General features: G+C 46.1%; 1 protein-coding gene and 1 long non-coding RNA gene across 4 annotated transcripts in view; one reads left to right on the plus strand and one right to left on the minus strand.

The window, feature by feature from the left end:
* srcap (Snf2-related CREBBP activator protein) overlaps window positions 1–17,125 on the minus strand; it is an 80,852-nt gene extending 63,727 nt beyond the window's left edge. Inside the window, exon 1 of one of the 3 annotated variants that reach the window (XM_059953395.1) lies at window positions 16,891–17,125. The gene's annotated coding sequence lies outside the window, so the exon portion shown is untranslated. Of the gene's footprint in view, window positions 1–16,513; window positions 16,575–16,890 lie in introns of those variants that run through there. The other 2 variants (XM_059953394.1, XM_059953393.1) reach the window with 2 other exon arrangements.
* The window catches only part of LOC132382887 (uncharacterized), a 37,120-nt gene continuing 29,394 nt past the window's right edge, over window positions 16,648–24,373 (plus strand). The window contains exons 1-2 of the long non-coding RNA XR_009508487.1: window positions 16,648–16,740; window positions 18,737–18,850. This is a non-coding gene — a long non-coding RNA (uncharacterized LOC132382887). The remainder of the gene's footprint in view (window positions 16,741–18,736; window positions 18,851–24,373) is intronic.

Consider the following 24,373-nt stretch of genomic DNA (forward strand, 5'->3'; position numbering starts at 1 on the left):
ATGTAGCACATCACTACATTGGTGACCCCGACGGTCCAAACAGGATTTGGACCAAAGATGACCGTTTCTTCATCTGTTCACGCAGTTTCGCTAAAACTGCCGACTTTCTGGACGCTACAACCACGCGTGTGGTTCAGCCAAGCAGAAGCCCAGTTCCAGATTCGGCAGATCTCTTCTGATTCCACGCGTTACTATCACGTGGTGAGCGCCCTTGACCAGGAGACGGCCGCCCAGGTTGTGGATTTCATACAGTCGCCCCCGGAAGAAGGCAAATATGAAGCATTCAAAGCGCTGCTCATTGGGACCTTTGGCCTCTCACGGCGTGAGTGGGGTGCCCACCTGCTTCACCTGGACGGTTTTGGAGACAGGCTGCCGTCAGCATTGATGGACGAGATGCTGGCCCTGGCTGACAGACACAAGCCCTGCCTCATGTTCGAGCAAGCGTTCCTAGAGCAACTGCCCGAGGACATACATCTGCTGCTGGCTGACGCAGATTTCAGTGACCCCCGGAAGGTGGCGGCCCAGGCAGGTGTGCTGTGGAAAGCCAAGAGGGAGAGCGTGGTGTCCATCGGTCAGATTACCAGGCCACTCGGCCAACAGCAGACCAGACCAGGCCCAGCAAGGGGGCGCACACAACACAGAGGCAGGAGTGAGGAGGACAATGAAAAGTGGTGTTTCTACCACCAGTGGTGGGGCACAAAAGCCCGTCGTTGTCGCCCGCCCTGCAAGGGCCAGGGCCAGCTGCCACTAATGACTATGGTGGCTGGCCACCAGGACAGTCTCTTGTACGTCTGGGACAAACAGTCAGGATGCTGCTCCTTGGTTGACACTGGAGCGGAAATCAGCATCTTGCCCCCGACGGGGTACGACACCTGCAACAGGAAGCCAGACCCACCCTGAAGGCCGCAAACAGCAGCACGATACAGACCTACAGCATCCGCACAGTGCAGCTGCAGTTCGGCTCCAGCCAGTTCAGGTGGGACTTCACAGTGGCCGCGGTGGCCCAACCACTCCTGGGGGTGGACTTCTTGCGAGCTCACAGCTTGCTGGTCGACTTGCAAGGGAAAAGACTGGCACATGCCGAGACTTTCCAGACGTTCTCCCTGGGTGAAGCCAAGTTGCTGGCCCCACACCTGGATTCCATCACACTGTCAGACAACGAATTCACCAGAATCCTGGCAGACTTTCCATTGATTCTGGCACCGCAGTTCACGGCAGCCATGCCCAGACACAGGGTACAGCACCACATCCCAACCCAGGGACTACCCCTCCATGCCCATGCACGAAGGCTCCCCCCGGAAAAGCTCCGCCTGGCGAAGGGGGAGTTCAATAGGATGGAGGAATTGGGGATCGTACGGAGGTCCGACAGCCCATGGGCCTCCCCCCTGCACATAGTGCCCAAAGCAGCCGGGGGTTGGAGACCATGCGGCGACTACCGCAGATTGAACGAGGCTACAACTCCGGACCGTTACCCCGTGCCGCACATACAGGACCTTGCAGCAAACCTGCACAGGGCAAGAATCTTTTCCAAAGTAGACCTCGTCCGGGGGTATCATCAAATCCCGGTGCACCCTGAAGACATCCCCAAAACAGCACTCATCACCCCGTTCGGCCTGTTCGAGTTCCTCCGAATGCCGTTCGGCCTGAAGAATGCCACAGACGTTCCAGCGGCTAATGGATACGGTGGGACGCGACCTGGACTTTGCGTTCATCTATTTGGACGACATCCTATAGCCAGCAGTAGTCATCAGGAGCATCTGTCCCACCTCCGCCAGCTCTACTCCTGCCTGCGTGATTTCAGCCTCACGATCAACCCGGCCAAATGCCAGTTCAGTCTCAATACCATCGACTTCCTGGAAAAAAGGATTACCAAGGACGGGGCAACACCTTTGCCCGCCAAGGTAGACACCATATGCCACTTTGCCCGGCCCAACACGGTCAAAGGCCTGCAGGAGTTTGTTGGTATGGTGAACTTCTACCACCGTTTTCTCCCCTCAGCAGCCCGTATCATGTGCCCTTTGTACACCCTGATGCTGGGTAAAGGCAAGGACATTACTTGGGACGAGGAGGCCGCAACTACTTTAAAAAAAGCCAAGGAAGCCTTGGCAGAAGCCGTGATGCTGGTGCACCCCAGAACAGACATTCCGACCACCCTCACGATGGACGCATCCGACACAGCAGTCGGTGGGGTACTGGAGCAACTCATCGAGGGGCGCTGGCAACCCCTGGCGTTCTTCAGCAAGCACCTACGACCACCTGAACTCAAGTACAGTGCCTTCGAACGGGAGCTGTTGGCACTGTATCTCGCAATCCGGCATTTCAGGTACTTCTTAGAAGGCAGGCCGTTCGCCGCATTCACGGACCACAAACCATTGACCTTCGTGTTCACGAAGGTGTCCGATCCCTTGTCAGCTTGCCAACAGCCACATCTGTCCTACATATCCAAGTACACGACAGACATCCAGCATGTCTCGGGAAAGGACAACGTCGTGGCGGACGCACTCTCCAGACCAGCTGTCCAGGCCCTGTCCCTGGGGGTGGACTATGCAGCACTGGAGGAGGCGCAGCAGGCAGACAACGAGGTGCCCAGCTACAAGACCGCAGTCTCGGGTTTGCAGCTGCAAGACTTTCTCATAGTCCCAGGTGAGAGGACCCTCCTCTGTGACGTGGCTACCGGCCAACCTCGCCCCATCATCCCGGCAGCCTGGAGCCGGCGAGTTTTCGACTCCATACACGGTTTGGCGTGCCCATCTATCAGGACAAACCGTCCGGCTGGTCTCCAGCAAGTTCGCGTGGCGCGGACTTCGCAAGCAGGTCAGTGAATGGGCTAGAATGTGCGCACAGTGCCAAACAGCCAAGGTGCAGCGGCACACTAAAGCCCCGCAGAAGCAGTTCAAACCCACCCACCGGAGGTTCGACCACATTCATGTGGATATCGTGGGCCCTCTACCAATGTCCCGAGGAGTGTGGTACCTCCTAACTATGGTAGACCGGTTCACAAGGTGGCCAGAGGCGGTCCCACTCACCGACACATCTGCCGATTCCTGCGCCCGAGCACTGATTGCAACCTGGGTAGCACGCTTCGGGGTACCGGCCCACATCACCTCCAACAGAGGCGCCCAGTTCACCTCCAGCCTGTGGTCGGCTGTGGCCAGCCTGTTGGGAATGCAGCTACACCACACAACTGCCTACCACCCACAATCGAACGGACTGGTGGAATGCTTCCACCGTCACTTGAAGTCAGCTCTTATGGCCCGCCTGAGAGGGCCTAACTGGGTGGACGAGCTTCCCTGGGTCCTGTTTGGAATTCGTACAGCGCGCAAAGAGGATCTGCACGCCTCGTCAGCCGAGTCAGTGTACGGCGCACCCCTGGCCATCCCAGGAGAGTTCATACCAGCCCCAAGGGGGCAAGAGGAAGAACCCGCAGCAGTCCTGGACAGACTACGCGAGAGGCTCGGCAACCTGGCCCCCATACCGACTTCACAGCACGGACAGACCCCAACCCATGCACCCAAAGACCTGCAGAACTGTAAGTTTGTGTTATACGAAGGGGCGGACACCGGGCACCACTACAGCGGCCGTACGAGGGGCCGTTCAAGGTGATCAACAACAACGGGTCCACGTTCGTGCTGGACATTGGGGGGGAAGAGGAGGTTTTCACGGTGGACCGACTCAAACCAGCTCATGTGGACTTGGCACACCCGGTCAAGGTTCAGGCACCGTGGCGCAGAGGCAGACCTCCCAAACAGAGGCTAATCCAAACTGTGGACATTGGGGGGTGTATTGCCAGTTCTGGGGGGGGGGGGCGGTGTTATGTGGCGACCCACTTTCTGCACAGGCGAACCGTCTCACAAATAGCCAGCACGCGGGAGGAGACTTTGGTAATGCACTTCTGATGTAATTTCTGCCCGGAGAGGGCAGGTGCTAGGGATTAAATGCCAGCGTCGCGAAGTTTCAATAAACTAGTCTCCAAATGACTTACCGACTGCATGTCGTTATTTCAGCGCTGTGTGTAGCACATCGTTACACTCTGCTATTTAAAAAGGGTGGGAGGCAGCAGAAAGGAAACTATAGACCTGTTAGCCTGACATCAGTGGTTGGTAAATTGTTGGAATTGACTGTTAGGGATGAGATTATGAAGTACCTGGAGGCACACGACAAGATATGCAAAGCCAGCATGGTTTCATGAAGGGAAAATCCTGCCTGACAAACTTACTGCAATTCTTTTGAGGAAGTTACAAGCAGGGTAGACAAAGGAGATGCTGTAGACACGGTGTACTTGGATTTTCAGAAGGCCTTTGACAAGGTACCACACATGAGGCTGCTTAGCAAGATAGAATTACAGGGAAGTTATTAGCATAGGTGGAGCATTGGCTGGTCAGCAGAAAACAGAGTGGGAATAGAAGGATCCTATTCTGGCTGGCTGCTGGTTACCAGTGGAGTTCCACAGGGGTCGGTGTTGGGACCACTGCTTTTTACGACGTATGTCGATGATTTGGACTACGGTGTTAATGGATTTGTGGCCAAATTTGCCGACGATAGAAAGCTAGGTGGAGGAGCAGGTAGTGTTGAGGAAACAGTGAGCCTGCAGAGAGACTTAGATAGTTTAGGAAAAAGTGGTAAATGAAATAAAATGTTGGTATGTATGTTGTGTATGGTCATGCACTTTAGTGGAAGAAATAAACGGGCGGACTAGTACTTGGATGGGGAGAGAATTCAAAATGCAGAGATGCAAAGGGACTTGGGAGTCCTTGTGCAAGATTCCCTAAAGGTTAACCTCCAGGTTGAGACTGTTGTGAAGAGGGTGAATGAAATGTTGACATTACATCTAGAAGGTGCAGTCGGCCCTCTTTATCCACGGATTCCTTGTGAGTGGATTCAACCAACCACAGATCAGGGAAAACCCATAAGTTCTCTCTCCAGCACTCATTGTTTGAGCATGTACAGACTATTTTTTCTTGTCATTATTCCCTAAACAACTATTTACATAGTATTTACATTGTATTAGGTATTATAAGTAATCTAGAAATTACTTAAAAGTACAGGCAGTCCCCGGGTTATGAATGAGGTCCATTCCTGAGTCTATCTTTAAGTCAGATTTGAAGTCCGAACAAGTACATCCGGTATTACTCAGCGTCAGTTAGTCAAACGTTCTTCTTAGTATATAGCACGTATTTTATCTTTCTATGCATATAAAACACTTAAGAAACAGACGTATTTCAATAATTAAACCACTACGTTGCTTAGTAATAATTGTAGCTTTCATCGGGGCAGGGACTTTCAAATGCTCCATTAAAATTGTTCCAATCGTTGACCGACTATAGCCTGACGCTTTTCCAATGATCGATGGCGTTTCACCTCTTTCCGATCGCTTTATTACTTCCACCTTATTTTCAATTGTGATTGTGATCATTTTCGTGAATAGAAACACTGCGGATTCAGAGCTACGCCACCGGGTCCTAATGTCCACCGCACTGAGAATGTTAAATAAAGTCCAGCGTTCCACTGGATCCTAAAGACCACCACACTGAGACAGGATAAATACGGGACTTGAGTATCCGCGGTTTTTTGGTATCTGCCGGGGGGGGGGGACACACCAATATATTCTATGCAGTCGGCCCTCCTTATCCACAGATTCAGCATGCTCGAATTCAACCAACCGCAAATCGCGAAAACTTGGAAGTGCTCTTCCAGCACTTGTTGTTCAAGCATGTACAGACTTTTTTTTCTTGTCATTATTCCCTAAACAATGCAGTATAACATCCATTTTACATAGCATTTATATTGTATTAGGTATTATAAGTAATCCAGAGATTATTTAAAATATACGGGAGGATGCGCGTGGGTTATCGTGCGTCAGGATAGATAAAAATTGGAAGTTCTCTTACTAAATAAGTCGGAACAGGTACATCCGGTATTATTTAGCGTCAGTCAAACGTTTGTCTTAGTATATAGTATATATTTTACCTTTCTATGCATATAAAACGCTTAAGATCGTATGTTTCAGCGCCAGGCTCAGGAACTGAAGTTTTCGGGACAGATTGATGTGGAGGATCAAAAACTCAAATCCTAAAACCTAATATTAAACCACTGTGTTGCTTAGTACTAATTGTAGCTTTCATCAGGGCAGCGCCTTTCTCACATTTTCCTTTAAAATTATTCCGATCGTTGACCAACGTAGCCTAATGCTTTTCCAATGACGTTTCACCTCTTTCCGATCACTTTATTATTTCCACCTTATTTTCAATTGTGATTGAGATTATTTTTGTGAACAGAAACACTGCACATTCAGAGCTCTGGCACCAGGTCCTAATATCCATCGCACTGAGAAAGGTTAAATAAGGTCTGGGGTTCCGCTGGGTCCTAAGGTCCCCCAGATTGAGATAGGTTGAATAAGGGACTGACTATCCGCAAATTTTGGTATCCGCGAAGGGTCCCAGAACCAATCCCCTGTGGATAAGGAGGGCCAACTGTACCTTCTAGAGGTACAGAATATAAAAGCAGGGATGTGATGTTGAGGCTCTATAAGGCACTCATGAGACCACACTTAGGTATATTGTGTGCAGCTTTGGGCTTCTTATTTTAGAAAGGATATACTGACATTGGAGAGGGTTCAGAGAAGATTCACAAGAATGATTCCAGGAATTAAAAAGTTACCATATGAGAAATGTCTGGCAGCTCCTGGGCTGTAATCAATGGACCAGGAAAATGAGAAGGACCTCAAAGAAACATTTCAAATGTTAAAAGGCTTAAGCAGTTTAGATATGGCAAGGTTATTTCCCATGGTACAGGATTCTAGGACAAGAGGGCACGACTTCAAAATTGAAGGACATCCTTTTAGAATTGAGATCTATGGAATTTGCTGCCATAGGCGGCTGTGGAGGCCAAGTCATTGGGTGTATCATTAGCCAAGGCATCAAGGTGAAAGCAGGGGAGTGGAGATGACTGGAAGAATTGGATCAGCCCATGATTCTATGGCAGTGAAGTCTCGATGGGCCGAAAGACCTACTTCTGCTCCTATATCTTATGGTCTAACATTGTGGGTCGAAGGACCCTGTACTGTGTTGTAATGTTCCATGTTCTACGTTACTAGAACAGTGCATCTTCAACAACTCTCCACATTCAACAGGACAGTCAGGTCTTCAGTGCCCCCCCCCCCACCTACATACACCACAGTGGGAGGCACCTTGGACAAGGGGTCCCACGTTACAAGGAATTTCAAGTCAACAAATCTCATACTTCGCTGGCTCTTTCCTCAGCTCCTCTTGACTCCAGCAATTAACTGCGGCAATGGAGCCACTGGCTCCCCAGGGTACAGTCTTCGATTTACATCGATCTTACATTGTCACAAACAGCAACATTGGGGGAGGGGGGTGGCTACAGAGACTGGTAGAGGGCCACAGAGTCTGGGAGAGGTGCAGTTTCCAGGGGGGGGGGGGGGGGATATACACAAGAAGGATATACGGGAGGAAGGGTGACCCAGAGACAGGGAGGAACACAGGGGTTAAACTAAGATTTGAAAGCTTTGAAACTGAGGAACTGCTTTCCGAAGACCCAGTTGCAGAGAGAAATAATTTTCGAAACTCCAGTACTGTGCAACAGATCTGTGGAATGATCGGGGGGGGGGGGGGGGTAAGAGAATGAAGAGGTAGGGCTGGAAAGGGTTAGCCAGGAGAGCACAAGGCATTGTTCTGAAGAACTGGTCCCAGAAAAATTTAATGGGATGCTTCCTGAATTAGAGAATATGCCTTATGCGGAAAGGTAGGGCTTTTTTCCTGGGAGCAATGGACAATGATCAGGCTGCTTAATAAAGCTAATTAAGATGAAAATAGATCATCCCCACAGTCCTGATTAAGAAGTTACAGAACCTGGGCCTCTGCACCTCCCTCTGCAATTGGATCCTTGACTTCCTAGCCGGAGACCACAATCTGTGCGGATTGGTGATAGTATCTTCTCCTTGCTGACAATCAACACTGGTGCACCTCAGAGGTGTGTGCTTAACTCACTGTTCTACGCTCTCTATACCCATGACTGTGTGGCTCAGTATAGCTCAAATACCATCTATACATTTGCTGATGATACAACTGTTGTTGGTAGAATCTCAGATAGTGACGAGAGGGCATACAGGAACAAGATATGCCAACTAGTGGAGTGGTGTCACAGCAACAGTCTTGCACTCAACGTCAGAAAATCGAAAGAGCTGATTGTGGACTTCAGGAAGGGTAAGACGGAGAAACACATACTAATCCTCATAGAGGGAGCAGAAGTGGAGAGAGTGAGCAGTTTCAAGTTCCTGGGTATCAAGATCTCTAAAGACCTAACCTGGTCCCAACATATCAATGAAGTTATAAAGAAGGCAAGGCAGCGACTATACTTCATTAGGAGTTTGAAAAGATTCGGTATGTCAACAAAACACTCAAAAACTTCTATAGATGTACCGTGGACAGCATTCTGACAGGCCGCATCACTGTCTGTTATTTTGGGGGGGTGGGGGGGGTGGCTACTGCACAGTACTGAAAGAAGCTGCAGAGGGTCATAAATTTAGTCAGCTCTATCTTGGATACTAGCCTACAAAGTACCCAGGACATCTTCTAGGAGTGGTGTCTCAGAAAGGCAGCGTCCATTATTAAGGACGTCCAACACCCAGGGCATACCCGTTTCTCACTGTTACCATCAAGTAGGAGGTACAGAAGCCTGAAGGCACACACTCAGCGATTCAGGAACAGCTTCTTCCCCCTGCTATCCGATTCCTAAATGGACATTGATCCTGTGAACACTACCTCACTTTTTAAATATATATTATTCCTGTTTTTGCATTTTTAATCTATTCCGTATGTATACTGTAACCGGTTTACTTGTTATTTTTATTCTTTTTTTTGTATTATGTATTGCATTGAACTGCTGCTAAGTTAACAAAATTCATGACACACGCCAGTGATAATAAACCTGATTCTGATAGCATGGACATCCCATGCCTTTTATGGAGTACTGCAATGACTAATACCAGAGGGCACCCTGAGCTAAGTTTAGGAGATGTCAACTTTTTTTTTGTTTTTCAAAGAGTGGTATTTTTGTCCAGTGTAGCATTAGAGGCTGATAGAGATTAATCAGAGAGATTAAGAAGATTCTTATACAGACACAAGAATGTGAGAAAAATGAAGGCTTATGGGCTACGTAGGAGGGGTTAGACTGAAGGGCCCATACTGTGCTGTACTGATCTGTTATACATGATTTACTCCAACCAAAAAGTCCATTCTTGTTCAAAGTCTCATTGTGATTCAAGCCCTCCAGAATCCTTGCTGTACTCTCTCCAGCTCAATAAAATTCTTCCTTTAGCGGCCACAGCTACACTCAATATTCCAAGTGTGGCCCAGGCAACCATCTGAACAACCTGCTGGGTCCAGTATCTCCTCATTCAGCAGACTTACCAGCAAGAACATCTGGTATCACAATTCCCCTTGTACAACCCACTGTTTACAAGTCTACCAATTGCAATAGATGACCCCTACAGACTGTCAAGTGTCACCTCACCTGGAAGGACTGTTTGGTGCCCTAAATGCTAGTGATGTAGGAGGCATAGGGGCCTTGTTCAACTTGCAAGGTTAAGTGCCAGGAGGGAAATCAGTGGGCAGTGGGGAGGGATGAATGGACAAAGGAGTCCTGTAGGAAGCGATCCCTGCAGAAAGCAGAAAGTGTGTGGAGGGGAGGGAGGGAGGGAAAGATGTGCTTGGTGGTGGGATCCCACTGGAGAAGGCAAAAGTTATGCAGAATTACGTGCTAGACGCAGAGGTCAGTGGGGTGGTAGGTGAGGACAAGAGGAACCCTACCCCTGAGTGGAGAAAGGATGGGGTGAGGGCAGACATGCGCAAAACAGAAGAGATGCAATTAAGGGCAGCACTGATAGTGGAGGAAGGGGAGCCCCTTTCTTTGAAGCAAGACATCTCCTTCATTCTAAAATGAACGCCTCATCCTGAGAGCAGGTGTGGCAGAGAAGGAATTGAGAGATGTGCTAACATTTTTCTAAGTAACAAGGTGGGAAGAGGTATAGTCCAGGTAGCTGTGTGAGTCAGTGGGTTTATATTAGACATCAGTAGATAAGCTGTCTCCAGAGACAGAGAAAGGGAAGGGATGTGTCAGAAATGGACCAGGTAAATTTAAGGGCAGGGTAGAAGTTGGAGGCGAAGTTGATGAAGTCGACGAGCTCCACGTAGGTGCAGGAAGCAGTACCAATGCAGTCATCGGGGAGTGATGCCAGTTTAGGCTTGGAACATCCATTTAGCCAACAAACAGGTAGGCATAGATGGGACCCATGCGAGTGCCCACAGCTACACCTTTTGTTTGAAGTATGTGGGAGGAGCTGAAAAAGAAATTATTAAGAGGTCAAGCTCTGCTAGACAGAAGACAGTGGCAGTGGACAGAAGCTGGTTGCATCCGGAAATAAAAAGAACTCTGAAGCCTTCCTGGTGGAGAATGGAGGTGTATAGAAACTGGACATTGATAGTGAAAATGATCAGAGCCAAGGAACTTGAAATCACTGAAAAAATCAAGAGCATGTAAAGAGTCACGGATGTATGTGGGATTCAGTCGTCCCCATTCTTTCTCAGTCCTGAAGAAGGATATTGGCTCGAAACATTGACTGTTTATTTTTTTTCCCCATAGATGCTGCCTGACCTGCTGGATCCTTCCAACATTTTGTGTGTTGCTTGGGTTTCCAGCATCTGCAGATTTTCTGATCTCAATGTTGCAGAGTAGTTGGTGTTGGGTCGGCTACTTTCCACCTTACGTTGATAATCTGGATGCAGCCTTTTATTTACCCAGAGATACAGTGCAGAGCAGGCCCTTCCAGCCACAATACCCAGCAACCCCTGGCAATCTCATAACCTAATCATGCAGAAATTTACAATGACCATTAACCTACCCAGTACATCTTTGGACTGTGTGAGGAAACCAAAGCACACGAGAAAAACTCACACATTCCACACACTGTGGCCAAGATTGCAGTTGATAAAGATAGGTAGAGGGGTAGACAATGTTGAGGAAGCAGTAAGTCTACAGGAGGACCTAGAGAATGGGCAAAGTAGTGGCAGATGGAATACAGTGTAGGTAACTGTATGGACATGCACTTGGTAGCAGGAATTGAGGCATAGATTTTCTAAATGGAGCAATTTCAGAATTCTGAACGGACAGTGAACAATACCTCATGACTCTTTTTACACTAACTTGTTAACATACACTTCTTACAGTAATTTAGTTATGTATGGCAGTGTATTGCTGCCACATAACAACAAATTTCACGACATATGCCAGTGATACTAAACATGATACGAGAAAATCTGCAGATGCTGGAAACTAAACCTGATTTTATAATGCCGATACAAAAGGACTTAGGAGTCCTAGTGTAGAATTCCCTACAGATTAACTTGCAGGTTGAGTAAGTGGTCTGGAAGGTAAATGCAATGTCAGCGTTCATTTTGAGAGAACTAGAATACAAGCAAGGATGTCTCATCTGGAGTGCCGTGAGCAATTCTGGGTTCCTCATCTAAGAAAGGATGCTCTGGTATTGGACAGTCCAGAGGAGATTTACAAGAATGATCTCAGGAACGGAAGGATTAACAGACGAGGAATATTTTAATGGCTCTAGGCTCATTGCAGTCTAATCGAATGGGAGGTGGGGGGGGGGGGAAGGATCTCATTGCAACCCATCGAATATTGAAACATCTAGATAAAGTGGATGTGAAGAGGATGCTTTCAATAAGGGAGGGAAGGTCTATGATAAGAGGGCAAAACTTCAGCCTAGAAGGAGCTCATTAGATGAGGAGGAATTTCTTAATCTTTGGAATTCATTGCCATAGTAGATGCATATTTAGAGCTGAGGTTAATAGGTCTTTTATTAATAAAGGTGTCAAAGGCAGGAGGATGGGGTTGAGAAGGAAATTAAAACAGCCACATGGAGCAGGCTTGATGGGCCTAATTTCCTAATTCTGCTAATGTCTTACGGTCTTAATTGATGGAAAAGGTGAAGAAAAGGAGGAGAGGCTGAGTGGATTGGCAGGGTGTGGGGAAAGGAACACAAAGGGAGCAGTTATCCGTTAGCATAAAATTCAATGTTCAAACTTACTAAACAGAAGAGATTTTCAATAAGCAGAGAAAACTGACATACCTATTGCCAAGGCTTGAGTTACAGAAAAGGATGAACAGGGTAGGGAATTGGCAGAGCTCATCTCATTGGGTATAAAGTGGAGGCTGTTAAGTGCACGATTAATAAGGGTGTCAAAAGAAGGCAGAAGAATGGGGTTGAGAGGGGAAATAAATCAACCATGATTAAATGGCAGAATACTCAGTGAGCTGACTGGCCTAATTCTATCCTATATGCTGGGGCACAGGAGAATGTGGAGAGATCTTATAGAGGTATAAACAATCATGAGGGTTACAGATGGGGTGAATGCTAACAGGAGATCTCCCTCAGGTGGGCAAGAACTAGAAATCACAGGTTTAGAGTGAAAGGTGAAATATTTGAGGGGAGTCTGATGGGGAAATGCCTTCAATCAGAGTGTGAAACAAGCTACCAACAAAAGAGGTAGATGTAGGTTCAAATGTGACATTTAAGGGAAGCTTGGACAAGCACACTAATGAGGGAGGTATGGAGGGATGGGACAAGGCAGAAAACTAGGCCAGTAACTGGATAGGCCTAAGGGCCTGCTTTCATGCTTCAGTCTCTATGACTAACCAGCATCTTTCAGAGAGTAAACAGCTCCTTTGGGCTGGCCATTATAAGCTCCTTTGCCTGCAATTGGCCCAGATGCCCCTCAAACATACCTACATACCTCCCGGTGTGTGATTTAAACAATGTAATTGTGCCCACATCTGTACATCCACTGGCAGTTCCTTCCATATCCATACACCCTCGTGGTTGGAAAAAACTTGCCCCACAGGCCCCCATGAAACCTGTCAACTTATACCAGTTGTTTTGGACAATCCACTACCACGAACATATCAAGGTGGCATGCTTCATTAAGGACCCACACCATCTGAGACATGACCTCTACTCATTACTACCATCAGGGAAGAGGTAAAGGAGCCCTGAGGACCTGAACCTGAAGAGGAATTCAGGACAGGCCATCACATTCCCAAACAGTCCATCAATACTATTTCACTATTCCTCTATTTACATTTTGTCATTCCTAACAATTTGTTTTGTGCAAGACTTCTGCCACAGTGACATTCTGCATGTCAATAATGATAAACCTGATCCCTACCGGGGAGAGAGGGAAGAGAGAGAGAAGAAAGAACTATAGCCAAACACCTTATCCAGGCCCCTCATGATTCTACAAGCTCGGGCCTTGTAGGGCTGAGGAAGCAATGTGATTGCAACAGGACTTAGACAAGTTGGAAGAATGGGCAAAAAAAGTGGCAGGTGGAATACAGTGTTGGGAAATGTTGCGATAATGTAACCTTTTTCCTGTCGGTAAAAGGAACAATGGTGCACACTATTATTTAAATGGAGAGAAGATTCAAACATTGGAGGTGTAGAGGGACTCATGCAAAACTCCAAGGAAATTAATTTACTGGTTGAGTCTGTGGTAAAGGCAAATTTATTTCAAAGGGAATAGAATATGAAAGCAAGCAGATAATGCTGAGGCTTTAGGACACTGGTCAGGCCACACTTGTGAAGTATTGTCAACAGTTTTGTCAACATATCTCAGAAAGGATGTGTTGTCATTGGAGAGTCCAGAGAAGGTTCACGTGGATGATTCTGGGAATTAAATGATTAACATACGAGGAGCATTTGACAGCTTGGGCCCATACTCGCTGGAATTTAGAAGAATGTGGGAGATTTCATTGAAAACTACCAAATATTGACAGGACTAGATAGGGTGGATGTGAAGAGGATGTGTCCTATGGTGGGGGTATCCAGGACTAGAGGGCACAGCCTCAACATTGAAGGGTGACCTTTTAAAACAGAGGTGAGGATTTTTTTTTGCTGGAGGGTAGTAAATCTGTGGAATGCTCTGCCAGAGTCGAAGTCCCTGGGTAAAGTTTCCTGATATGACGAGAAGACAGGTGTATAGGGTTGAGTGGGATCCAGGATCAGCCATGGAGCGGCAGAACAGACTCAATGGGCTGAATGAACTGATTCTGCTCCTATGTGTTAGGATAGCAGAGGCAGCCATTCTCCTTTCTCCCATAGCTCCAGACTGAAACCAGACAGCAACCAGGCCCAAACTATGCCAAAGGTCAAATGACTAACACCAAGGCTGGTTGACTGTTATAAGATTCAACACACAGATAAGGAAGGCACTTTCTTATAAATAAACGTACAGAGATTTAAATCCTCCGCTCTTGTAGAGATTAGGAGAGAGTGCAATGGGGGGGGGGGGGGGGGGGGGGGGGGGGGAGGTGAAACAAAAGAGAACACTTGTAGGAGTAGGAGGGACCCTCACCACCAACCAAAGCGAATATGCTAAACACTCGGCTGAAATGAATGGATCTCGACTGTATCTGTGGGAGGAACCGGGCTACTCTGAAAGCTGACCAAGACAAGCAGCCGACTACACTGCAGTCTATACGGACAGGCTCTTCCTGAGGCAGTGGTCCTTGTGAGAACCGGAAAAGGGATGCCGATGCCGGGAGAAGGAAGGAAGGGAGCAAAAGGCAGCAGGGATTTATACAGCTTCTTTTCGAAAAATGGGAACTTTGACCGAAAACCGTATGTGTGCGTGAGAGAGCGGGAGGGAGGGGTAGCCTAAAGATTGTGATTCAAACCATATATAACGCTAGGGGAAAGACAAGGGAGCGAGGGCTGGGGCTTGGGTGTGATATGTAAAAAAAATATTACGAGTGCATTATGATTTTTAATTACCACCTCTCCCCACCCCTGCCCCGCCCTGCCAAGGCGTTTCATTCCCCTCGACAAGCAAGAGGGTGATGAAACTTACGAAAAGGTTCCCAGGGTCAGGATCCCGAAGCCAGCGAGAGGGGACATTTAGCAACTGCGATAGCCGTTGAACAAATATACCAAATGCCGAGAAAACCGCCCCCCCCCCAGTAGTTACAGGGCGATCAGGCTTGAATTTTAAATTAGCGCTATTTGCAAAACGTAGCGATTGAAACACATTTAAGGACCTCAAGCTTTCAAACCCACCAAACTGCGGCACTGCAGATTTTAACTGCACAGGAACAGCCGCAGTTAAAAACGCTGCGTTTTTTTCTGTTTCATGAAAGTTCACCATGCAAAAATATTGTAGTGTTTTTAAGTTAAACTTGTACACTGCAGATTACATGTTAAAATGTAGTACGTCAGAAGACAGCAGATCGAAAAACTGAATCAACCAAGCTTAAATTTGAAAAAAAAATGGGAGCGCACCAATGCAAATATCAGGTCCAATAGAAGCTGCCAATGCAAAACAATTAAACCTTACAACCGAAACCTTCAATGCAGGAAAACAAGCACACCGGGAATTCAAAACGTTTAACAGCTGAACAAAACGGTGCAAATGATACAGTAAACTCAGATTCCGGAGCTAAACATGCACATTTCAAATTTTGTTCTGTGTAAAAGACGAAGGACCCCAAATGTTGCTTTGGGGACCATAACAATTGCATGATTTGGACTTAGTTTAGTGGGCAAAACCTGAAAACGTTCAATTAGAATTGTTCAAAGGAAAAGAGGCTGAAAGACTGAACTCAAAATGTAACTAAAAAATACAATCACAGGATTGGAAAGACCCCTGGCGTTTTAGTTGCAAAAACGGATAAAACCGCCAATTTTAAAGGAAATTCTGATGCCACTTCAAAAACCGAACAAAACACCAGCGTGTCAAGTTTTAAAAACGGGCTGTTTTAAATTTACAAATACAAATAAATTAATTTACTCAGTGCAGGTGCAAGTTGCACCCATAAAATCCGCACCAAGCAGATTTTGTGAAGATTTGGAGACTTTCGCTTTAACTTAATTGTGCACACAGGCTAAAAACACGCAAGAAGATCCCATTCCTGAGGCCTGTGTTTTATTTTTACGGAGTATATGCGTGCATGTAGCTGAAGTTTCCTTTTATTACTAAACTTGGTACTTAGAACATACTAAAAGATATTTCAGAGCAAGGAGTCCATGCACACACTTGACCTTACACTCAAACCTCATCAAAAACGTGAACCGATCTTTTGCAAAAACTCACCCAAAACGTGAATAACCTTTTGCAAAACAAAACTAGCCCACAACAGATATTCTTTTCCAAAGACTTTTAAAAACCCCTACACCCCACATTTCCGCGCTACAGCAAGAACTAATCGTGCGTGCACAAAAGTTTAAACTCCCTCCCCGTACTGAATTCTTTGCATTGCAAATATTAAAACCCGAATGAATTTCACCGGGGTTTGCGTCCTTGCTACAAAGGTAGGGAGCCGCAGATCTCAGTATTTACAGGAAATAAAGAGTCTGCATGCCCTTCAAGAGACCACCATGCAAATTACACACAAACAATAAAAATACAGCAACGTGCACAATATCACCCACCCTGTAGATCCTTGCAGCTCATTTTATGGACGGAAAAGGAAAGGGGGCAATAGGAAAAAAAGGGGGGGGAGATGCTGCAAAGAGCTCCCTAGTGCACCACGTGCAGAGAGCCCGGGAGGAGGAGGGGGGGCATAATGACGTCAGCGGACCCCGGGGAAGTAGGGAGGAGGGGGTGAAGAGAAGATGGCGGCGCGGCGCAATCGGCGTCCATCCCCTGTCCCCCTGAGGTGCGGCCGCTCGCCCGCTTGCCCATCTGTGCCCCTCGACCCTCCCCCACGGCCATACGGCACCCTCCACCCCCCGGCTCAGAAGCAGAGGAGGAGGGATCGCCGGTTGAAGGAGGAGGAAGAGGTGGGGGGGGTGGGTCCCCGGCCTACCTGGGTCTGGCTTCCCTTCTTTCACAAAAATGACCACTCTGCCGGCACCATCCACCCGTGATCGCCCTCAATCCGTGTCCGCCGCGCCCCGCGCTGCTTTTTTGTCCCCGCCTGGGGGGAGGGAAAGAGGTGGCGGCACCCAGATAGCTCGCTGAGGGAAGGGGGGGGGGGAACGGCCACAAAATGGCGGAGCCGGCCCGTTGCTGCGGCCTCGCTCTGGGCTCTGTCCCCGCCCCTCTTCTTCTTCCTCGCGCCACCCCTCTCCGCTACTTCGCGTTCAGTTTCGCGAGAGCTGGCCGACCTGAGAAGCAGGCTGGGAAATGTAGTCCATTTTTCCAGTCTGCCTTAATCTATGTACAAGTTTAGTTTGCTGTTACATGTTACAAGTTTACTGTTACATGGAATGAATCCGGTTATACGTCAGAAGTCCATTTTTTTCTGTGTATAATTATGTGAAATAGATTCTTAATTGAAGAAGTTTGTCAAGAATCCAGTATATTTTCTCGTGCACATGTTTTTTGCCATTCTCAAAAGTAAATGTGGGCTACCTTAATGACTGTCACCCAGTAGCACTCACATCGACAGTTATGAAATGCTTTGAGAGGTTGGTCAACTGCTGCCTCAGCGAGGACCTGGACCCACCATAATTTGCTTATCACCACAATAGGTCAATGGCAGACGCAATCTTGGTGGCTCTCCACACGGCTTTAGACCACCTAGACAACACAAGCACCTATGTCAGGATGCTGTTCATCGACTATAGCTCAGCATTTAATACCAGCATTCCCACAATCCTGATTAAGAAGTTGCAAAACCTGGGCCTCTGTACCTCCCTCTGCAATTGGATCCTCGATTTCCTTACCGGACAACCACAGTCTGGGCTGATTAGTGATAACATCTCCTCCTTGCTGATGATCAACACTGGTGCACCTCAGGGGTGTGTGCTTAGCCCACTGCTCTACTCTGTATACACATGACTGTGTGGCTAGGCATAGCTCAAATACCATATACAAATTTGCTGACAATACAACCATTGTTGGTAGAATCTCAGGTAGTGATGAGAGGGCGCACAGGAGTGAGATATGCCAACTAGTGGAATGGTGCCGTAGCAACAACCTGGCACACAACGTCAGTAAGATGAAAAAGCTGATTGTGGACTTAAGGAAGGGTAAGACAAAGAAACACATACCAATTCTCATAGAGGGATCAAAAGTGGAGAGAGTGAGCAGCTTCAAGTTTCTGGGCGTCAAGATCTCTGAGGATCTAACCTGGTCTCAACATATTGATGTAGTCATAAAGAAGGCAAGACAGCGGCTATACTTTATTAGGAGTTTGAATAGATTTGGTATGTAAACAAATACATTAAAAAACTTCTATAGTTGTACCATAGAGAGCATTCTGACAGGCTGCATCATTGTCTGGTATGGAGGGGCTACTGCACAGGACCGAAAGAAGCTGCAGAAGGTTGTAAATCTAGTCAGCTCCATCTTGGGTACTAGCCTATAAAGTCCCAGGATATCTTAAGGAGGCGGTGTCTCAGAAAGGCAGTGTCCATTATTAAAGACCTCCAGCACCCAGCGCATGCCCCTTTCTTCCTGTTACCATCAGGTAGGAGGTACAGAAGCGTGAAGGCACACACCCAGCGATTCAGGAACAGCTTCTTCCCCTCCACCATCTAATTCCTAAATGGACAATGAAACTTTGGATACTACCTCACTTTTTAAAAAAATATACAGTATTTCTGTTTTTGCACATTTTTTAAAAAATGTATTCAATATAGATAATTGATTTACTTGTTTATTTATTACATTTTATTTTATTATTACTATTTTTTTCTCTCTGCTAGATTATGTATTGCATTGAACTGCTGCTGCTAAGTTAACAAATTTCACGTCACGTGCCGCTGATAATAAACCCGAGTCTGATTCTGAAATCCTTGACTAGTGGGATTTGTCAAAAGGTGAGTTTCTGAATCAGATTTATTTGACTGACGTACACTCAGTGGTCACTTTCTTAGGTTCGTGGTCTGCTGCATTAGCCCATCCGCTTCTAAGTTCGACGTGTTGTGCATTCAGAGATGCTCTTCTGTACACCACTGTTGTAACGTTTGGTTGTTTGAGTTACTGTCACCTTCCTGACAGCTTCTACCAGTCTAGCCATACTCTTCTGACCTCTCCCATTAGAGCATTTTTTGTCCTTCAGAACTGCCACCCAGTGATTTTTTTTTTGTTTTTCACACCATTCTCTGTAAACTTTAGAGACAGTTGTGTGTGAAAATCCCAGGAGATCAGCAGTTTCTGAGATACTCAAACCACCCCATCTGACACCAATAATCAGTCCACAGTCAAAGTCACTTAGATCTTATTTCCTCGGAACCTACTCATTCTGATGTTTGGTCTGAACAACAACTGAACCTCTAGACCATGTTTGCATGCTTTTATACATTGATTTGCTGCCACATGATTGGCTGATTAGATACTTGCCGTAACGAGCAGATGTACCTAATAAAATGGCCGCTGTATATATCATGAAATTTGTTGTTTTGTGTAAAGACATAAAAATGACTCTTAAGTTACAATAGATATTGCAAAGGCAGAAATGTGAAATTGTACTCATGGGTTCACAGACCGTTCAGAAGTCTGTTGGCAGAAGGGAAGAACCTGTTGCTGACTGTGGGTCTTTCGGCTCCTGTACCTCCTCCCTGATGATAGTAAAGAGTGCATGTCCCAGACGGTGAGGGTCCTTAATGATAGATGCACCTTCCTGAGGAAATACTTTTTGAAAATGTCCTTGATGGTAGGCAGGGTTTAGCCCTTTACAGTCTCTAGTGATCCTGTGCATTGGAGCCTCCATATGGGCGGTGGGGGGGGGGGGGGTGATGCAGCCACTCAGAATGGTCTCCACTATTTATTACTAGAAGGTTATTCGATTTAAACATCAGAATTTAGAGATGAACTTTGTTTCTGATACGTACATTAAAACATAAAGCAAAATCTAAACAACACACACAAAATGCTGGTGGAACGCAGCAGACCAGGCAGCATCTATAAGGAGAAGCACTGTGGACGTTTTGGGCTGAGACCCTTCATCAGGACATAAAGCAAAATCTGTTGTTTGCATCATCATTTTTTTTGTTTCACAATGTGCTAGGGACATACAACGATTGTCGCTAAGCTACCGGCGCCAACGTGGCATACCCACAGCTCATTAACACTAACCATACATCTCCTTGTAACGTGGGAGGAAATCAGAGCAAACTCATGTCGAGAATATATAAACTCCTTACAAACAACAGCAGGAATTGAACCCTGGTCAGCGATCACTGTCGCTGTAAAGCGACTACAATAATATTGTCCTATGTCCAAATACATACACTGATTCCTTAAAGAGAGGGATTAAACATCCAGTTAATTGCCCTAAGCTTGTTTGCAGTCCTATGCACAAGTACACTATATATGCATAAATACGTATAACAAATCCTTTACTAGAAGCATTTGTGAAAAAAAAACAATTTATTATAGAACATAGGACAGTACAGCACAGGAACAGGCCATTCGGCCCACAGTGTTGTGCCAAACCAGCTAAAAAGCAAATCAAAAACACCCAAACACTAATCCCTCCTACTAACACCACATCTATATCCCACCATCTTCTTTAAATCCATGTGCCTATCCAATTGTTTCTTAAAAACCTCCAATGTATTTCCCTCTACCACCATAGCAGGCATCACGTTCCATGACTCTGACATCTTCCTTGAACCTACCCCCTCTCACCTTCACCAAATGCCCTCTGGTATTAGATATTTCTACCCTGGGAAACAGAAACTCCCTGTCTATGCCTCTCATAATAGTGTAAACCTCTACCAGGTCTCCCCTCGGCTTTCAACACTCCAGAGAAAACAACCTAAGTTTGTCCAGTCTCTTGTGTTAACACATGTGATCTAAACTGGATGGCATCCTGGTAAACCCCTTCTACACCCTCTCCAAGGACTCAACATCCTTCATATAGTGTGACAACCAGAGCTGTATGCAATACTCCAGATGTGGCCTAAAGTTGTCTGTTCGCAGCTGTAGTGTCCTAAGCTTGAAGGCACATATGCAATTGTTTAGGGAACGGTTTGTTTCAGAGTACATAAATGAATCCCCAACTAGGGGATTTGTCAAAAGTTGAATTGAATTGACTTTATTGCTTATATCCTTTGTATACATGAAGAGTAAAAATATTTATGTCATGTCTCTCTAAATGTGCAATTTATAGTGATTAGAAATAAATAGTATGTACGACAGGGCAGTAATGAGGGTTAAATATGAACAGTCAATATAACATAGAAATGCAGTTGGTCAGCATGAATTAAACAGTTTGATGGCCTGGTGAAAGAAGCTGTCCAGGAGCCTGTTGGTCCTGGCTTTTATGCTGCGGTACGGTGTTCCAGAGCTGGAATAATTTGTGGTTAAGGTGACTCGGGTCCCCAATGATCCTTCAGGCCCTTTTTACACACCTGTCAAGTCAAGTCAAGTCACTTCTTATTGTCATTTCAACCATAACTGCTGGTACAGTACATATTAAAAACAAGACAACATTTTTCAGGACCATGGTGTTACATGACACAGTACAAAAACTAGACTGAACTGCATAAAACACAACACAGAGAAAGCTACACTAGACTACAGAGCTACCCAGGACTGCATAAAGTGCACAAAACAGTTCAGGCATTACAATAAATAATAAACAAGACAATAAGACAGTAAGGTGTCAGTAACCTGTCTTTGTAAATGTCCTGAATAGTGGAAGTTCACATCTACAGATACACTGGGCTATCCACACCACTCTTTGCAGAGTCCTGCAATTGAGGGAAATACAGTTCCCATACCAGGCAGTGATACAGCCAGTCAAGATGCTTTCAATGGTGCCTGAATAAAAAGTTCTTAGAATTCAGGGGCCCATACACCACGCAGCTGGTATGTACAGACCATGTGAGATCCTCGGTGATGTTTATGCCGAGGAGCATAAAGTTGTTTACACTCTCAACCCCAGATCCATTGATGTCAATGGGGGCTGTTTCCATTCCTTCTGTAGTCCACAACCAGCTCCTTTGTTTTTGCAACATTGAGGAAGAGGTTTTTTTCTTGACACCACTGTGTAGGGTGATGACTTCCTCTCTGTAGGCTACCTCATTATCATTTGAGATTAGGCCAATCAGTGTAGTGTCATCAGCAAATTTAATTAGCAGATTGGAGCTATGGGTGGCAAAACAGTGATGGGTATACAGAGAGTAAAGGAGGGGGCTTAGGACACAGCCCTGAGGGGCTCCTGTGTAGTGGGGCAGAGGGGAGGGAGCCCTCTCTTATCACCTGCCAGCAAGTTCAGGATCCAAATACACAAGGCACAAGGTCTCTGAGCTACTTGTCAAGCCTGGAAGGAATTATGGTGTTGAATGCTGAACTGGAGTCCAAGAACAGCATTCTCACATAGAACCATAGGACATTACAGCACAGAAACAGGCCTTTTGGCCCATCTTGGCTGTGCCAAAACATTTTTCTGCCTAGTCCCACTGACCTGCACCTGGGCCATATCCCTCCAAACCCCTCTCATCCATATACCTGTCCAAGTTTTTCTTAAATGTCAAAAGTGAGCCCGCATTCACCACTTCATCTGGCAGCTCATTCCACACTCCCACCACTCTCTGCAAGAAGAAGCCCCCCCAATGTTCCCTTTAAACTTTTCCCCCTTAACACATGACCTCTGGTTTTTTTCTCCCCTGGCCTCAGTGGAAAAAGCCTGCTTGCATTCACTCTATCTATACCCATCATAATTTTATAGACCTCTATCAAATCTCCCCTCATTCTCCTATGCTCCAGGGAATGAAGTCCTAACCTATTCAACCTTTCTCAGTAACTCAGTTTCTCAAGTCCCGGCAACATCCTTGTAAACCTTCTCTGCACTCTTTCAACCTTCCTGTAATTAGCTGACCAAAACTGCACACAATACTCCAAATTCGGTCTCACCAATGTCTTATACAACCTCATCATTACATTCCAACTCTTATACTCAATACTTTGTTTTATAAAGGCCAATGTACCAAAAGCTCTATTTACTACCCTATCTACCTGTGACGCCACTTTTAGGGAATTATGTATCTGTACTCCCAGATCCTTCTGTTCTACTGCATTCCTCAGTGTCATACCACTTACCTGGTATGTTCTACCTTGGTTTGACCTTCCAAAGTGCAATACTTCACACTTGTCCACATTAAACTCCATCTGCCATTTTTCTGCCCATTCCTCCAACTGGTCCAAATCCCTCTGCAAGCTTTGAAAACCTTCCTCACTGTCCACTACACCTCCAATCTTTGTATCATCAGCAAATTTGCTGATCCAATTTGCCACATTATCATCCAGATCATTGATATAGATGACTATTAACAATGGACCCAGCACTGATCCCTATGGCATACCACTAGTCACAGGCCTCCACCCAGAATAGCAATCCTCCACTACCATTCTCTGGCTTCTTCTATTGAGCCAATATCTAATCCAATTTACTATCTCTCCATGTATACCTAGCGACTGAATCTTCCTAACTAACCTCCCATGTGGGACTTTGTCAAAGACCTGACTGAAGTCCATGTGTACAACATCCACTGCCTTCCCTTCATCCACTTTCCTGGTAACTTCCTCGAAAAACTCTAATAGATTGGTTAAACATGACCTACCACGCACAAAGCCATGCTGACTGTTTCTAATAAGTCCCTGTCTATCCAAATACTTGTAGATCCTATCTCATAGTATTCCTTCCAATAATTTACCTACTACCCAAGTCAAACTTACTGGCCTATAATTTCCCGGATTACTTTTTGAGCCTTTTTTAAACAACAGAACTACATGAGCTATCCTCCAATCCTCCGGCACCTGACCCATGGATATCAGCATTTTAAATATTTCTGCCAGGGCCCCTGCAATTTCAACACTAGTCTCCCTCAAGGTCCTGGGGATTTATCTATTCTAATTTGCCTCAAGAAAGCAAGCACCTCCTCCTCTTTAATCTGTATAAGTTCCATGACCTCCCTACTTGTTTGCCTTGTTTCCATTCCAGTTTCCTTAGTAAATACAGATGCAAAAAAACATTTAATATCTCTCCCATTTCTTTTGGTTCCATACATAGCCGACCACCCTGATGTTCAAGAGGACCAATTTTATCCCTTACTATCCTTTTGCTCTTAACATACCTGTAGAAGCTCTTAGGATTATCACTCACCCTGACTGCCAAAGGCAATGTCGTGTCTTTTAGCTTTCCTGATTTCTTTCTTAAGTCTTTTTATACTCCTCAAGCATCTTATTTCCTCTCTGTTGCCTATACATGTTATACATCTCTCTCTTCTTTATCAGAGTTCCAATATCCCTCGAGAACCAAGGTTCCTTATTCTTATTCACTTTGCCTTTAACCCTGACAGGAACATACAAACTCTGCACTCTCAAAATGTCTC

The sequence above is a fragment of the Hypanus sabinus genome, chromosome 29 (assembly GCF_030144855.1).
Source record: "Hypanus sabinus isolate sHypSab1 chromosome 29, sHypSab1.hap1, whole genome shotgun sequence".
Taxonomy (NCBI): domain Eukaryota; kingdom Metazoa; phylum Chordata; class Chondrichthyes; order Myliobatiformes; family Dasyatidae; genus Hypanus; species Hypanus sabinus.